The sequence below is a fragment of the Microtus oregoni genome, unplaced genomic scaffold (assembly GCF_018167655.1).
Source record: "Microtus oregoni isolate MIOR12 unplaced genomic scaffold, Mior012 000107F_000, whole genome shotgun sequence".
Lineage (NCBI taxonomy): Eukaryota > Metazoa > Chordata > Mammalia > Rodentia > Cricetidae > Microtus > Microtus oregoni.
The window spans coordinates 1,287,652-1,306,533 of record NW_024544722.1 but is presented as its reverse complement, the minus strand read 5'-3'; the positions used below and the strand labels follow the sequence as shown (position 1 = coordinate 1,306,533).

The 18,882-nt window shown below is 36.3% G+C and overlaps 1 protein-coding gene across 1 annotated transcript in view; it reads right to left on the bottom strand.

Annotated features, from left to right (window-relative positions):
* The window catches only part of LOC121443450 (highly divergent homeobox-like), a 123,291-nt gene that overhangs the window by 35,542 nt on the left and 68,867 nt on the right, over positions 1-18,882 (bottom strand). The window lies entirely within an intron of this gene.

Genomic DNA, 18,882 nt, shown 5'->3' with positions numbered 1-18,882 from the left:
GCCTTCTCTATTTATCAAAGCAATAAACTTGTAACAAAGAACTTTTATCAGTTCTGGAACAAAGGAGAATCCTATAATCCATAAAATGTTATCTTCTCTTTCAAACTGGTGGATCTTTAAGATCTCATATTCCTCTATCTAGATGTAAATTAAAAAAAAAAAAACTGCCGGGCAATGGTGGCGCACGCCTTTAATCCCAGCACTCGGGAGGCAGAGGCAGGCGGATCTCTGTGAGTTCGAGACCAGCCTGGTCTACAGAGCTAGTTCCAGGACAGGCTCCAAAGCCACAGAGAAACCCTGACTCGAAAAACAAAACAAAACAAACAAACAAAAAAAAAAACAAAAAAAAAAAGAAAAGAAAAGAAAAAACTTCCTCAGAGAAAACCTCAGAGCCAGGTCTCCTTGTGGCAGAAAAGGACTTATTCACCTATCCCACAGTTACCATTATGTATGTTCTAGCCTTTGCTTTCTGGATTTGTATGAATTCTGAGATGACTACCAGCATGAGGAGAGGAAGTTAGACTACCCTCACTTTGGCCAAACTGTAAATGAATTCAGTTGCTTTTGTTAATTTCTATTTATTAAATTGTTTAAAATACAGAGAAACTGAGATTATGAGTTTATGAACCCAAGTTTCCACCAAAATAACAGATAGATTTTATGAGTTTTACCATTTCCTTATTATGAAAATAGACACTTTCATTGTTTTAAATTTCCATAATACAGTATACTAGTATGAAAGAAATAGAATTGTTTTTAACAGACAGCAATGTAATGTTCTTCACTATGCAAACATGTTCATTACAGCAAACAGATAAACAAGAAGATAATTTAAATTAACAACCTAGAATAATACTTAACACTTTAATTCATATTCTTTCAAACTTTTTCCTTTACTGCACACATTCCCATTCATATATTACAAAAGAAAACAATGATGGGGGCTGGGGATAACACAGCTCACTCAATAAAGCACTCAGTTTGCATGCAGAGGGACCTGCTTTGGGTCCTAGGTACTCATGCAAAAGCCCAATATAATTGTGTGCTTTTGTAATCCTACTGTTTGGGAGACAGAAACAGAAAAAAACAAAAAACAAAAAACTTTGGGTCTCATCGGTCAGCCAACCCTAGTCTAACTTATGACCTCCAAGACAATGAGAAACTCTGTTTCAAAGGAAGTCTATGGAATCCCTGGTGATGACACACTGGCCTCTACACACATGTCTAAATTTGTGTACATATGTATACCTCGAACATATATGAAAACACACACACACACACACACACCAAAAATAGCATCCATCAGAGTGCTGCTTTATAATGATAATCCAGAGTTGTTGTGCAGATAGAAAGAGAAAGATTAAAGTCATCCAAAGTACTTGATTCCTAAGAAGTGATTTCACACATTTCTGACAACTTAAATTAACCTATACATATTTCATAGCTTGTTTCATTTTTTTCTATTAAATTCTAGAAATGCTACACAAAAGGTAGAGAGAAACTATGAATCTTTTTTTCCCTCCCAGTTGGGCCAAACTGCAAACAATTCCATTTGTTTTATCAATTTGTTTCTTAATTCATTACAATGCAGCAGGTTTATAAACTTAAGGACCCCTAGTAATATACTGAATTTAAAAGGCAAATAAGCAAAATGTAAGAGGACATTTTAATTGTGAAAAATGAATAATATTTATAGCTTCAACATCTTTTGCTTTTAGGCTTTTAAAAAACACAATATACCACATTCTTTATATATTGTTTAATTCAATGAGTCTTAGACACACCCTAGGAAGTAAACTAGGAACTTGATAGAATAATGACTTTCATTTTGCTGATGAGGCAAAATGAAAGGTCAAAGGACTCATTCAGTAGGGCACAAAGGGCTCATTGCAGAGGTTGAAATAAAAATATATCTAACTTTTATCTATAAGCTTTATCCCTATGATGTATACAATTATATTACAGGGTACTATAAATATCTAAAAATTGGGGATATATATATATATATATATATATATACATACACATACACACACACACACACACACACACACACACACACACACACATATATCCTGAAATTTTCTATGTGTTTGTGTGATGTGGTAAAGGAGAAGGAAAGAGGAAGTGAGAAGTAGAGGGTAGGGAGAAAGAAGGTGGGGTACAGTGGAGGGAAGGAACAGTGAGTTGGGTGGAGTGACAATGGAAGAGAAAGAGGGAGGGAGCTATGGAGGAAGGCAGAGACAGACAGACATATAGATAGATAATAGTGATTTAGAAAATGTTTCAAATCATAGGGTTTGGGTTATGAGATTGTACCATAGTATTTTCGTCTGAGCATAATAAGACTTTCTCATTACCACCACAGATCAAAGATAACACTGATTCTTTCATCAGGTAAGGAAATAAAACACAATACTAGAGTCTCTACTAATGGTAGTAGAGCCACCAATCCTCTCTGGTAGTGCAGACTGAAGGGTATAGGACCTCAACAGGGACTAGAATCAGTGTGCCTCCTCACTGCAAGAACCTTCAGTGCTAGCATATACTGCAGATTAATCAAGTGCAGGGCTCTGTGAGGCAGCTCAGCGATTTTCTTCCCACATATTCTAGGATGGGCATTTGTATGGTGCAGGTGGCTTTGAGCCCAACAGTACGTAAGCCCAACAAACTCACTGATTCCCCAGGCTGGATTTGGATGGAATCTTTCCTCTGGAGCAAATAGCCATTTGTTCATTTTCCACAGAAAAAGCAATGCAATGGGGGCTCTGGTGCTGCCTTTTGCCTGAGATAAAGTTCACTTAGCTCCACGCTAAAACTACCCTTCGCATAAGTCTTACTCATATACCCTTTAGCATTTTATTTCTAACTCAAATTTAACATGGAGGACCTCCTAAATCAGATTCAGATAAAAGTGGGAAATAAAATATGTACTGTGGAGATGGTACTATGGGCAAAAGCACTAGCTGTGTAAGGATAAGAACCTGAGTTCAAATCTCCATGTCCCATGTAAAAAGCAGTGTAGACCAGTTAACCCCAGCACTGGGAAATGAAGCTAACTGAACCCTTTATGTTTACCAGCTTAGCCAATCTAGGCAAAATGGCAAGCTTCAGGCTTAATGAGATTTTCTTCTTTCTGTTTCCGTGTCTTTCCCCCGTGTGTGTGTGTGTGTGTGTGTGTGTGTGTGTGTGTGTCTAGATGTGTATTATTAAATTCAATTACAAGGGGCTAGAAAGATGGCTCACCAGTTAAGAGCCTATACTGTCCTTTCTTGTCCCAAATTTGGTTCCCAGAACTGATACTGGATGCTTCACAACTACCTATAACTCCAGTTCCAAGGGATCTAACCCCTACTCTGGTATTCACAGGCAATTGCAAACATGTGTTGCACAAGCACACACTCAGGCAAACACACATACACATAACTTAAAAATAAACGTTAAAAATGATTAGTTAAATCGGTTCCTTCTTTCTTAAAAAGTTAAATAACATTTATTGTAAGTACTATTACTAAATCATACATTTTCTATGAATGAATCCAAACATGTCATCTAAGTTTTTTTTTCCTTGATCAAAGGGTATAACCTTAATTTATTTCTCACCTAGACTTACATTAGATGTTTATTCTACAATGAATGCACAATAGTTGGGTGGTTAAAATTCTCAAAACGGAGAATAAAACCAACTGTTGAAGATTCTAGGGAGATTCAAATAATTCATCACAACTGCCGTTATGAATATTTCCATGAATTTCCATTGCGCCAAATTCTCCAGTGCGAGTTAACCTACATTACTGTCAGAATGGAAGGCATAATGAACAGAACACTGAACACACTCAGCCAATTAATTTGTAATTCATTTAGAAGACATCCAAAGCTGATTCATTCTTTAAATTGAACTAAATAAAACCTGATTTGATTTGCTAGAAATGTGCTGGGGTCTCAGCATTAGTAATGCTAAAGGTGACCTATTATGACAATGCCTATTAAGTAGAAGCTTATGAAAGAGGCACGGTTATTTTTAAAGCTCCTAAGAGCATATTTTAACTAAGAAAATAAATAAGGTAATAAAAATATATTAGCACTAAAACTGTGAAGACCATTTAGAGAAGGAACAGAGTGTGTGGACATTTAAAGGATAAGGTGAATTCTCCCCCAAGGAAGCCTGAAATTGAAGTCAATTTTGTCTTTCTATTGGACTCTCAGGCCAACTTCAATTTATGAGACATACTGAAACCTAAAGTGCTGGCTTAAGTAAAACACATGGGCAATTATTTGTGTAAAGGGTAGCATTCCAAAAGCTCGGGGCTTTGTACACATGAGAAAAGTACTGTCAGGAAGCTACCCTGAAACATGAAATACAACCAAATAAAAACAGGAAAGTATAAAATCAATTACTATTTCTCCTTTCTTCACCTACAAACCTAAAATTATAACACCAAATATAACAAGTAATAGTAGATTACTCCATAACAGTCTAGAACTAATGCAAATACAGAGCCATGTGCAGTGGCTCATGCCATAATGCCATTATTTCAGAGGCTGAGGCAGGAGAACTGCCTGAATTCCAGCCTTAACTGCACAGCAAGCATTAGGATAGGCATAAGCTATGTGTGACATTCCCCCTCTTCTTACCACACACACGTGTGTGTAATTATATGTGTATGTATTTATATGTATGTACATACTATATATTTTTACCTAAAAACCTATAGATGTAATATCAAAAAGCAGTGGTAGTTTCCTTTATATATATACACATATATACATATATATAAGATATATACAATATATACAATATATATACAAATATATATATATATATAATAGCTCATATTACTACAAATGGCACCCACATGGACAACTGCTTCCACATAAAGCCTGAGACAGCTTGGGAAGTAATTCTAGAACAAAATGACACCTTTGTGCATGGTTTCTTGGTAGCAGCACTCTCTCGGGTCTACTCTGCTTGCTAGAGGCAAGCAAACGCTCTCATCTAAGAGAGGCTTCCTGACTCAGCTTTAGCTGCAAAACCCTGCAGTTCTTAAGAGGTCCGGTCACGAAACACTTAAATGGTGTTGATAAAAGCCGACTGAATGCTTGTTTTCAGCCATAGCAGGAAAAAAGCTGCTGCCGTTTAAAAATGCTGGCTTTCTGGGCTGTCTTGCCAGGGCAAACTCTGACTTTTTTATGTAGGCGGTTCGTGTGGTTTGCAAGCACAGGCTGCTGAAGCTCACTTGCTGGCAGGGACCTTGAAATGCCATAGAGTTGTGGCAGTAAACATGGCTATAGCCTGTATATCTGCCATGAGGCTGGAAAGCTAAGGAATGGACTGGATCTAGCTGGTAAAGCCACGGGTTTAATCCCCCCCATATTGCTCAGTAATTTAAAGGCTCGTGTGGTTAGAAAAAGAGAGATATACAGTAAAGAGAGATTCAAAGACAAAGAAAATTTCTAAATAGTTTACTGTGTGTTAAAAATATATGCAGGCTAAAAGTTGAAGTTTTTAAAGTAAAAAAAAAGGAAGAGAGTTGTTGTGTGTGGTAGTACACACCTTTAATCCCAACACTTGGAAGGCAGAGGGAGATTGACCTCTGTGACTTCAAGGTGTGGTAGCACACGCCTTTAATCCCAGTGCCTAGAAGGCAGAGACAAACAGAACTCTGTGAGTTCAAGGTGTAGTAGCATACACCTTTAATCCCAATGCCTGGGAGGCAGAGTCAGGGGGATCTCTGATATACAGAGAATATAAAATAGAAGTAAAAAGAAATGAAATAGAGATTGAAATAGAGATTAAACTAAAGCCGCACAAAGATGGAAAATACACAGGGACTTTTGATACTGTATGCTATTATGCTCTCTTTGAATTGTTTGAATGCTGAGGAAGGAGTAACAGCTGCTAAAAGATATTTGTTTATAAATGCTGCTGAACTAATCCAACATAGATATTTTGAAAATGCCTTGACTTTGAAATTTGGATCTAAGGACATGATGCTTTGGAAAGGAGTTTCTTATTTTGTTTTCACAGAGGATGAGACCCTGTTAATTTCTTCTATTCCGATTTGGTATGATGGACCACGCCCTCCTGAAGGGTTGGTGTGAACACCTTCAGAAAATTGCTTCGCTCAACTGCCAACTGAGATGAAACTAGCACACAGGTTATACCATGAAAGACCTAATTAACGACGCCCCCATTCAGCAGGAAGCAGTTTGGAGAGAAAAAACTGCACCCATGTTCCCAAATATCGTTTATAAACGTTCTTTAACATTTAAAGGGGGATATGATATAGATATGAATAATTTGTATTAGTATAGATTTTGCTTTATTGATAGAGATTTAAGGTCAATTTTGTTATATGTATATGCATATTTCTGCTATTGATTAAGATATTGTGATTGTGTAGTTCATTAAAAAATGTAATGTATAATTAAGAAATAGGTTAATGGATAATCATCAGTAATGGTCAAGCTTGTAGTCATGTTAGTTAGATTTTCTAGATATATAGAGATACATTTCAGTTAGATAGACATTCTTCATATCTTTCAAAGACTGCAGAATATGGCATTTAATGTTTTAATAACTTAGGACTTTTCATGACAATGAGACACTCTGCTCCTGGCAGCACCAATCTACTTCAAGAAGAAGATGGGCATCGAAGAGGATCCTTATGGAGTTTGATTGCATAAACTGGAAACAGAGAACCCACAGATAGAGGACTACTGAACTTGCCTAAAGGTGAGATGATCTTTCGGGGTTCCTGATTCATGAAGGAATCTGCAAGACATTCTGCAGGACACAACAGATAGTGACTGAACTGACTTTGAATTTTCCTGCTTCATGGAAATGTCTGCTGGAAACTATGTGCCTGTAGGCTGATGATGGATGCCCCAGCTGTACAGAGGAACTTTGGGTGACTGTCCAGGCAGCGAGATGTCTCTGTCATTTCTAGAGTTTGAAAATTGCTTTTTTCTTGTTTGCTTAGGTAATATTGTATCTTTCGGGAGTCTTTGATGGAGTTAAGAATAGTTAGTTATAGTTATAGTTTTCATTAGTTATGATAAAGATTATTGTAATTTTTACTTGATAACTGTTTTGTTATATGTAATTTTGCTATGTTAAAGTTAAAGCCTTTTTTTGTTTAAACAGAAAAAGGGGAAGTGATGTGGTAGTGTCATATATCAATCTGTTGATTTCATTGGTTAAGTAATAAACAAACTGTTTGGGCTCATAGCTTAGAACATAGGTGGGTGGAGTATACAGAAAAGAATGCTGGGAGGAAGAGGAAGTGAGCTCAGAGTTGACAGCTCTCCTCTCGGGGGCAGACGCCTCAGAGAGACACTATGCCCCGCTCCCGGGCAGACACACATGATCAAGCTCCGACCCAGGATGGACATAGGCTAGAATCTTCCCGGTATGACTGGTGCTCACAGATTATTAGAGATGGGTTGATCGGGATATCAGAATTAGCCAGTAAGGGCTAGAGCTAAAGGGCCAAGCAGTGTTTAAATGAATACAGTTTGTGTGTTGTCATTTTGGGCATAAGCTAGCAGGCGGCCGGGGTGCTGGGGATGCAGCCCCACCGCCCCTATCACTACATATGGGGACTTGCTGTCAGCTTTCTTTCATTTCTTTTTTCTTTCTTTCTTTTTTTTTTGTTTTACATTTTAGGAACTGAGCCCAAGAGTTTTGCATACAGGTCCCTACTATTGACATACACTGCCATTTGACTTAACTTTTCTTCAAATACTTATTGTTTCATGGCCTTTTGGCTAATCCTAAGTAAAATGAGTGGTGAGTTAAAAGTGGCATTGCCCAGAAATTTGACATCTCAAAGCACTTTCAAACAGCATGTAAAATACAAAGAGAACACTTTGGACTGATAAGAAGTGGGGCAGAGACCTCTATTATTATAGATCAGCTTAAGATATTGAATACATGCATAACTAGAATTCCACTAAAAACTGTCTTTTTAAATAAAATTAAACATTGTCTTTGAACATAGTGGAAAACAGTAACAATAAAAATAGAGGTATTATGGCTAGTTATATAGTTTCAGTTGGTAAACTACTCCCCTAACATGCATAAAGATCTGGTTCAATCCTCAATACTTCTTAAACAGGGCATGGTGCTATACAGGGATAATACCAGCACCTGAGTGATGAAGATAGGAGAATCAGAAGTTCAAGCTCATCGACATGCAAGTTTGAGATCAACCATTTGTTTTAAACTTTAAAAAGGAAAATTATTTGTCCTTCGTATATGTATAAGAACAAACTAGAACAACAACAATGCTCCAAAAGTATTACACACTTAGCCCCATCATTTTGATATATACATAAAAGTTCTCCAGCAGAATATTAAAAGAGAAAAGTAGCATAGATCCTTCTTATGATGCACGCATATTAAGGACTTAGAATTTTTAATAAAGAGCAAGTCATAATTTTTCTCTTCAGTGACAATTAGCTGGAATCAAGAAAATCCTAAACTTAAATTTAGCTCCTTGTCTTCCTAATTGTGGGCAGGTGATGTAATTTCTGAGGCTTACTTTCTTTATCCTATAATGATGGGATTAAGACTATCTTTCTCTTAGCACCACTAAAAGGATTAAAAAAGAAATTCTATGCAAAATAAATCAGGCTCATAATCACAAGGACTTTATAAGTGTTATTCTGACTCCTACTTTCTCCACATGCATATCTCCATCCTAAACGAGAAAAAGGTACAAGATGTTTAGAAGTAAACTTAATTCCAATGAGAATCCCAGCTATGTCTGGGGAATAACCATGAATAGAAAGAGCAGTATTAGCTAAAACTGCCTGGAATTTTCCCAGCCCTTTTGTAAAGGGCACCATACAGTGAATATTGCTTTCATATTTTAGAGAGTATATATTTGCATATATTCAAAGTACTAGGTGTGGCCAAAATGTTTCCTATTTACATTTCAGTCACAATTTTTGCATAGCTTGAATGCCCCTGGATGATTTGTAGTATGGAAAGGATCTGATTTCCTTTCTTTTATGCAACTATAGCTTCATTACATTTTTTTTAGAGATTTTAGGAAATCTCTGTTGACTAATTTAAATTTTGGAAATATATACTTTACAGGTAAGTATTGGAGCTGAAGGGGAATCTGCTACAGGGTCATCTAATTGGGCATCTCATCAACTACCCATTTCTACCATATTTATTTCTAACTTCTTACAGATGTTAGACACCGCTTGTGTTTTCCCATTTCTCATTTGCCAATAGATAAAATTAAGATGAGATATGCTAAAAATAAATTATATTAGAAAATCTACACTATAACATAATTTGCAAAAGTTGCTTTGTTGATATAACAGAATGAGTATGTAGATGTCTTGTAAATAAAATAACAGGTACTGGGAGAGAAAGAAGAAATGTGTTATAAAATTATAGATCAATGGGTAAGTATAGCAACAAATTTAGTAGTAGAATAATTAAGAAAACGTACACAATTTTATATGTATCACAACCTTAAACAACAGAAAGTGTTGTCATATCTTTCAATAAAATAAATTTTGGCATCATGAATCATTAATCAAATTTAATGCATAATTTAAACACATAGTTGAAGAATATAAAATTGTGCATAATCTGAAATAAGAGAAATTAGCAAGCCTTCCATTAGATATTTCATCAGTTAATTAGCATTATACATATGCCATGAATGTGCATATATAAATGCAGAATGGGATACACACACACACACACACATACACACAAACACACACATAGGGTGAATGAGTGACAGAGCACAGCACTATTTACAACCTTACATTTCCTTTCACTAAAATCTATGTATGACCAAAATTCTATATAAGAATTTTGAACATTGATAGATTTTTGTTGTAATTCTTCTGTCTTTTAATACCAATTCATTTTATACACCTTTTGGTCTCTGTTGCATTAAATATGGTATGCAAAGAAAAAAAGATTTATTTAGTTCACAGTTCTGAAAGTTCAACAGCATAATATGCACAATCTTCTTGGAACTCCCAAGGGTCTTCCTATTGGTCCATAGCATACAGAAAACAAGAGTGCTACAAAGAGCTGTCTTGTATATTATGCTTTAAGCATTTTCAGCTTCACTCAAGTAAAAGTACAATAGAGAACTAAAAATTAGAATTTTGTAAAATGTATTTAAATTTTCAAAGCTTTATCATAGATATGACTTAACTGTGCTCTTATCTACAGTAAGTATGAAATATCAGCTGTGATGTAAAAACAAGCAGTTCAATTCAATAAAATCTGTGTGCATCTGGAAATTTCCTTGCCATTCCATCACTTGTCTAAAAGTCCCAGGTGCAAGACAAAACAGTGGTAATTACTTTGACAATATATTTAAAACACTTATTGCTTTGAAATGACAGTGTTAAGATAGCTCCTCTCATTAAATTGCCTGAACTTAGACCTGCATTACTTGCACTAAAAATGTCACTTTGTTCTCTAGCTTCTTGTCTAATCACGTGCTTTTTTCCTCTTGTACTTGCCCACTTAATTATGATGCCGCCTGGTCATCACTAGAACTGAATTGACACTGGTGCTATTCCCATAAACTTTCAGAAATAAACACATGGATCATAAGGGACTAATATGAACAATTGGGAAATAATGGAGAAATGGTTAGTTTTGAGAAATATACAAGCCAACCATGATGAGTTTTTAAAAATTAAAAAAAATTTAAGTGGATCAATAACAGGTAATGATGGAATCTACAATAAAAACTTCTCAGTAAACAAAACAACAGCATAAATATGGTATTAGTGGTAAATTCTACAAAACATTTAGAAATCATTGACATCAATTCTTCTGAAACTCTTTGAAAACACCATACAGAAGGTAAAATTTCCTAACTTGATTTTTAAGACTAGTATTAACTGATACCCGTGACAGACAAGATATCGTGGTTTTATTTTATTCTGCTTTTTTATTACTTTATAAATAATATCAATCAAAATTCCCACTTCCTCCCCTCCTCCCACTTCCCTCCTGCTCCCCCACTCACCCTCCTCTCACTCCTTCGGTCCTAAGAGAGGGCAAGTCACCCTGCCCTGTGGGAAGTCCAAGGCCCTCCCCACTCCATCCAGGCATAGGAAGGTATACATCCAAATAGACTAGGATCCCAAAAAGCCAGCACATGCAGTAGAGACAAATCCCAGTGCCATTATCATTGGCCCCTCAGTCTGCCCCAATTGTCAGCCACATTCAGAGGGTCCAGTTTGATCCCATGCTCCTTCATTCCCAGTCCAGCTGGAGTTGGTGAGCTCCCATTAGCTCAGACACACTGTCTCAGTGGGTGAACCAACCACTCATGGTCCTGACTTGCTTGCTCATATTCTCTTTCCTTCTGCTCTTCGACTGGACCTTGGTAGCTCAGTCCAGTGCTCCAATGTGGGTCTATCTCTGTCTCCATCTGTTGCTGGATGAAGGTTCTATGGTGATATTCAAGACGGGATATGGCCAGTTCAGGCATACCCAAAAGTTGCCCAATCATACTACAAAAGCATTTGTTCAACTATGTTCATAGCAGCATTGTTTGTAATAGCCAGAACCTGGAAACAACCTAGATGCCCCTCAATGGAAGAATGGATAAAGAAAGTGTGGCACATATACACATTAGAGTACTACTTAGCGGAAAAAAAAATAAGTGAATCTTGAATTTTGCATGCAAATGGATGGAAATAGAAAACACTATCCTGAGTGAGATAACCCAGACCCAAAAGTATGAATATGGTATGTACTCACTCATTCGTGGATTCTAGTTATAAACAAAGGCCATTGAGCCTATAGTTCATGATCCTAGAGAAGCTAAGTAATAAGGTGAACCCAAACAAAAACATATATAGATCCTCCTGGAAATTGGAAGCAGACAAGAGTGCCAGGCAAAAGTTGGGAGCATGGGGGTGAGGTGGGGTTGAGAAAATGGGAGAGGGGGTGAGGGGGGTTGAGAAAATGGGAGAGGGGAAGAAAGAGGGGAGAAGGGGAGGGTTGGGGAGAGCTTGGGGGAGTGGAATGGTTGAGATGGAGGAAGGACGGATATGGGAGTAGGGACGTCATCATGATTTTATGCCACTACCTGCTAAGTAAATTTCATAAACACAGATAAAATTATTCAAATCAATAACAGAGAAATGGGGCTAAGCATGTTTGCTATACATTATGATCAATTGGGATTTATCCAAAAAGAAGTATGAGTTTGGTCCAACACACAGAAATCAATTATACAATATATTAAAAGAACTAAGGAGGAAAAAAATCTCACATGATCATGTTAATTGCCACTGGAAAATTGTGTCAATATTCTACATGTTTTAATACATTTTTTCAAGTAGTTTGCAATAGAGGACACAGGCAGTACTTGTACTTTGTTACTACCAATTTCACTGCTCCTTGAAGTATATTAAATAAATTAGTATTCTGTGCAGAACTCATATATCTTTAATTTTTGAGAGACAGGGTCTCATACACCCTGGCCTGGCCCTAGACTCTCTGCTCTGATTGACCCTGAACTTTGGATCTTCCCATCTTCACCTTTTGAGTCCTTAGATTACAGATACATACCACCATATTCAGCTGTATGTGGTATGGGTTGGACTTGTAGTTTTGTACACACTAGGTAAACATTCTTATATCAACTGAGATATACTTCACCCATGGAGAACTCACTTAAAGACTTTTCTCATACAATACACCCCAACTGCAGCCTCTTTTCCCTCTGCTCCTCCCAGTCCCCATCCCACAGATTCATTGCTCCTTTGCTTCCATTTAGAAAAGAGCAGGCTTCCCAATGATATCAACCAAATAGGGCATAACAAAATGAAATACAATAGGCACAAACCCTCATATCAAGGCTCAACGAGGCAACCCAGTAGGAGGGAAAGTGTCTCGGGAGCAGGCAGAAGAGCCAGAGACACTTCCTCTCTCACTGTTAGGAGTCCCCCAAACACTTCAAGCTAAACAACCACAGCATGTTTGCAGAGGACCTAGCACAGACCCATGCAGGCTCTGTGATTGATGTTTCAGTCTCTGTGAGGCCTCATGAGCCCGGCTGCTTAGTGGATTCTGTGGGCGGTGGGAGAACTCACTTGATTTAAAATCTTATTACCAAACCACACTAATCAATACAGTTCAGTACTTCAGAAAGATGGAGAAACACCAATGGAAAAGATTATGTTTCCATAAGAAAATGCATGCATCTCTGGTCAATTAATTTTTGTTGTTTTTGAGATGGGGCCTCATTTAGCACAGGTTGGTCTTTGTTTTGCTATGTTGTTGAGGATGACATCGAGTACTGATTCTTTTACCTTGATCTCTCAAAGGTTGTGCTTAAATGTGTGTCCCATTATACCCAGCTTTGGTTAGTGGGTTTATGAAAATCATGCTAAAGATCATTCACTGGAAAGTGCTGGTATGACATCATAGTCACATACATAAAATGAAGCTGGATCTCTATTTTGTGCCATATAAAAATTCCCTTAGAACTGAACAACACCTGAATGTAAAAACTACAACTATAAAATCCTTAAAGGAAAATACACAGGAACATCAATTTGTTTTCCACTTGGTAAAATAGATTTTTAGACATGACACCAAAAGCATATGCAACAAAAGAAAAAAATTGAAAAACTGAGCTTTATAAGGACTAAAGATTGTAGTAGTTTAATAATTTCAGACCTTATATCAAGGTCTTTGATTGCCTAGGCAACAATTTTCTCAATAGAATTACAATGGAGAAAAAAGACAAGACAAAATAAGTAGGATTAAATTAAATTAAAACACTTCTGCATGACAAATCAATTACTAGAGAGAAGAGAGAGTCTATAGAATGGGTGAAAAACCTTTGCTAGCTATCTTCCAACAGGAAATTAAATACCAAAAAAAAAAAAAAACAGATAAACTGGGCTGGGGATGCAGAAGAATATTTGCCTAGCATACACCAAACTAACAACTGCAGTCCCAGCACTTGGGAGGTGGAGGCAGGAAGATCAGGCATATAACTCAATACTGAGTCAAACTGTTTACATGAGATCTTGCTTCCCATAAACAAGCAAACAAAACAAAAATGGGTGAACGAACTTAATAGGTAGTTCACAAACCAAGTATAAATGACCAATAAACTATATGTCTTTAGCTATCAGGTAAATGAAAATCAAATGATACTGAGATTTCATATCACCCATTTGAATAGTTGTCATTGTAATCAAGAAACAAAGAACAAATGCTAGCAACGGTAGAGGTCTTTATATAGTGTGTGAATATAAATTAATAACTTACTACAAAAATCATTAGTGACCCCCCCCTGCCAAAACAACTAAAACTACAACTATCATATGAACTAGTTATACCACTCCTAGATCCTTAAAGGAATTAATGTCATTATACAGCAGAGATGGCTATATATTCAGGTTTGTTGTGGTGCTATTCATAATAATTGGGTTACAGAATCAGCTTAGGTGCCATGGATGGATTACAGATAAAGAAGAATGTAATAATGTTGCTGTAGGAAAAACAATGGAATTGGAGATCATCATGTTAATTGAAATAAGCCAGACTCAAGATGACAAATATCACGTTTTCTCTCATACTTGAATCTAGATAAAGCAATCAAAAAACAATACACCAGGAAAACAGGGATTATCTGAGCATAAATAAGGGATTTGAAGGAAAAGGGAGGGGAAGCAAGAGTGAGGGAATAATAAAATTGTTATGTACGTATGTATGAAATTGCCACAATAATACCCATTATTTTTGCTAGATATATGATGCTAAAAATAAAAACAGAAAAACATAATGTCTGAAGCAAACAAAACATTAGGCTTTTCACTGTGCTTACTGTCCATCAATGATGAAGAATTTTGACCGCTACAGGCTCCTGCTTCTGTGATGCTCTATCTCACAGAAATATCAAAAACACAGAGACAAGTAACCAATTAAGCCCTCTGGAATTGTACACCAAAAAGAAAGTGACTTTTCAAGTTGCTTATTCAAGTACTGTGCTGCAGAGATGAGAAAAACAACTAATGAAGAGGTTCCAAGGCAAAATGTCATATAACTGGAAGCATAGAATTGCAGCTTGTAGAACTAGATTCTTCTTAATATATATGATTATATATAAATACGTAGATATATGTGTGCATGCATGCATGCATGTGAGTGCATTGAATATAGAATCCCTCAGAAGTATTGGATTTTTCTGGAGCTATAGTTATAGGCAGTTATAAGCTGCCTAATGTGGGTACTGGGAATCAAAATTGGGTCCTCTACGATAGCAGTATGTACTCTTAGTGCTGAACCATCTCTTCAGCCCATTAGCAATATACATTTAAGATGCACTGCTATTTTTGCTTGTCTTCATTCTCTTATCACAGTCACTGAATACCCATCAACTGTATGGACGAATAACATTTTGCTTATCTGTCAACTAAATAGCATACTGGTTATTTACAGTTTTTGATGAACAAAAACAAAGATGCTATTAATAATTATATTTGGGTGGACATACATTTTCTGATTGGTTGAATAAATAACAAGGAATGACGTGTTGGATTTTTGGAAAGGCTATTTTTTTTTTTTACTTTCTAAGAAACTACCATACAACCTTCCAAATTGGTTACAACACATTTCATTCTTGCTGGCAATAACTATGACATATTATTTTTTTAAATCAGTAATTTATATTCCTAGTTTTTGGATATACATTTTCTATTAAGTACATGCCTTTTTAATTGGATAAATTTTTAAAATAACATGAAATTTCTTTATATGGACCCTTCATAAAATTGTTTTTTTATGAAACTTTCAGATTTTTAAAATATTCTTAAGTTGTAATTGTATTTTTATAGCTTAAAATCTATTTGTGCTAAAATATATTCTTGCTTGGGAACTATTTTTTAAAGTCTGCAACTATTCACTCCATTATGATTTTAGTGAAATAAATTATAGTAACTACATCATTTTCATCAATCATCTTAAAATGTGATTCATATTAGTATTCTTAAAGTGTTAGATTCTGGTTGAACTTTTAGATGCTTCATTGTTGAAGAATAAAATAATCCAAATCTAAAATAAGGAAATGCAGAAATAATGATACTTAAAATAAGAGTCGAATGGAATATTTTTCACATTTTAAATAACATTTAAAAGGCTCAAACCTGGGTAGAACACTTGCGTAGTACATGTGATGTCCTGGTTTTAAACCATAAAAGTAAGGTAGAAAAGGAAAACCCAAATTTATTTTGTTGGCACTGAGAATGAGCTGGGTTGTTTTGTTTTCATATGAGGATAAGACTCGATAGGCAAGGATTTAGATAGGAACACTTCATTTGCATCTTGCTAGCTATGTCTTCTGGTTAGGCAGGGAATTAGACGGGAGAGAATCAAGGTTAACTGTGTCACTTGGTTAACTGTGTCACTTAAATATTAGAATGTCCCTTGTAGTTAAATATCCTTGAAGGTACAGTTGTGTTTCTCTCACTCCATCAGAAACTCAGGGAGCACGGAACTCTCCCAGTTCTAACACAGGCACACTAACGTAGGTCTGCATTCTCAAAACACCATCCCTTCACCGTCTCACTTACTTTGTGGTTTTGATACTCCCTTTTGAGCTTTTTAAGAGGATCATGGGCTATTGTAAACCACCATAATTTAAAAAAGTGGAAAAGGGGCAATGCAATACATGACTATATTACTATTCTCATTAATATTCATAAAATTATTAAAAGTCCACAACATAGAACCCAGTGAGGTGTTAGCTACCCCTTGAGGTCAGCCCCTTTCAAGTTCTAATTACTCTCTGAAGTGAAATATTTGCGTTGCTTTCCTAAATAAACTTTTATTCAAACATTCTGTGTCTCTTGGCCAAGTCTTTTCTTTTGAGAAGACAAGAAATGGCGGGATGGGGGAGACCAGACATTGTCAAGGCTGATCATAGTGCTCAAGATCACTTAGAGCCAGTCTGCAAGTAGTCAAATCAAAACTACAAGTGTGCACCATCAAACCTGGTGTTTTTTTCCAATTCTTTCTCTAAGACAACATATTATAAAATTATCATTGAAATTTTATATAGTCATCAAAAGACCAAAATCTATGTCTTTACTTCTTTGAACACATGTAGAAGTACCTAAAAGATTTCAAGTTCAAAGTACATTGATTTCAATGTATTGATTTGAATCTGAGGGTGTTTTTTCTTATTTGTGTGTTTTTACTAATTCGAATACACTAGAGTAGAAATGGACAGCATTTAATATAGATATTTGAATTGTCTGATAGGCCAATACTAAGTCATAAATTATAGAGTTGGTAATCAGACTAAGTGACATTCTGGTAGGCTACATGGCCACATAGACAATAACCTATTTATAGCCATGTATAGCTTTCTTTTAACTAATTTGTTAAACTTAATTTAAAATTTCTAGAAATAAAATGTCTATATACATAATAGAAAATTCAAAATGTTTATCATCAAATGTGAAATGTTAAACATTCAAGTTTTATATAAAAGTTGCCCAATTGCAGTTAAATGTGTTCTACACTTAACAATATTAAATCAAAAGAAAACCACATTACAGTAAGGGAAAGACAGGAAAAACTGTGTGTGTCTGTGTGTGTGTGAGGGTTTCTGTTATAGACAGGATCTCATGTAACCCAGGTTATTCTAGAATTGACTATGAAGTTGAGGATGGCTCTGAACTTCTAATCCCCCTGCCTGAACTTCTCCCAGTGTTGAGACTGACATGCACCACCACATCCAGCTCATGTAATCCTAGGGGTTGAACCAAGGGCTTTGTGCATAAAAGGCAAGCACTCTACCAAGTAATCTACATCCTCAACCCGTGTGTGTGTGTGTGTGTGTGTGTGTGTGTGTGTGTGTGTGTGTGTGTGTGTGTCTTTTGATAGGGTCACATTATTATGCACCTCTGCCTGGCCTGGAACTTACTATGTACAACAAATAACTCAAACTTACAGAGAAACCTTTGCTTCTAAAATGTGCTGAGATTCAAGGTATGCACCATCAGATCCCACTGTGTGCTTTCTAAAGTCACCTTTTAAGCAAACCAGATTGATAATCTCATTTTAAAAACTTTAGCGCAAAATTCTTAGTTTTCAACTAACCATTTAAAAAGAGCTTGTTTTAATAGGCAGTGAATTGTTCTAAACATATGACTCAATAAAAAGAATAAATTTCTTAGATTACAGAGAATACTTGAATTGTAAACATACTTATAAAACAGATTCATATTATTAAAATCTATAGACCTTTTATGATGCCTATTACAGGCACTTGTGTTTTTCTAATCACAGAGCTATGATACATGTACAGAACACAAAGCAGTCCTATGATTCAGCAAACTTAGAACCAAGTAGCGCAGCTTTTGAAAAACCATCAGTTAATTTTTGTTCAACAGTTAACTGATACTGTGGTCAAATGAGCAAATCTATTATTTTCAAGTAGAGAATACTATAACATAGATGATGGCTTACTACTTCCAGTATCACCATAGGACTCCAGGGGCTGCTAGAGGGAGTGGCAATGTCTGACCAGACCACAGGAGCATCCACACTGGGGTGACTGGCTCCCTTGTCTCCTCCTTCTCAAAGCACAATACTTCAAGTATGCAAGAGGAGAAGTCGATTTGTCTCTACAGGATTCCGGAAGTGTAGGTGGCTGCTTAAGCCAGAGTAGGGCTGCAAACAAATTACATAGAGCAAAAAAGTAGCCACAGGGGTAAGATTGGATGCGGGACCCTCCTGGGATTTCCAAAGTACCTGTCTTGTGTGTAATTCCCTGGTGCTGGTGCGAGGCGGGGAACGTGGGAGGCTTTGGAGAGCAAGAAGTTTTTCAGGGATCTGTCCATCCACAG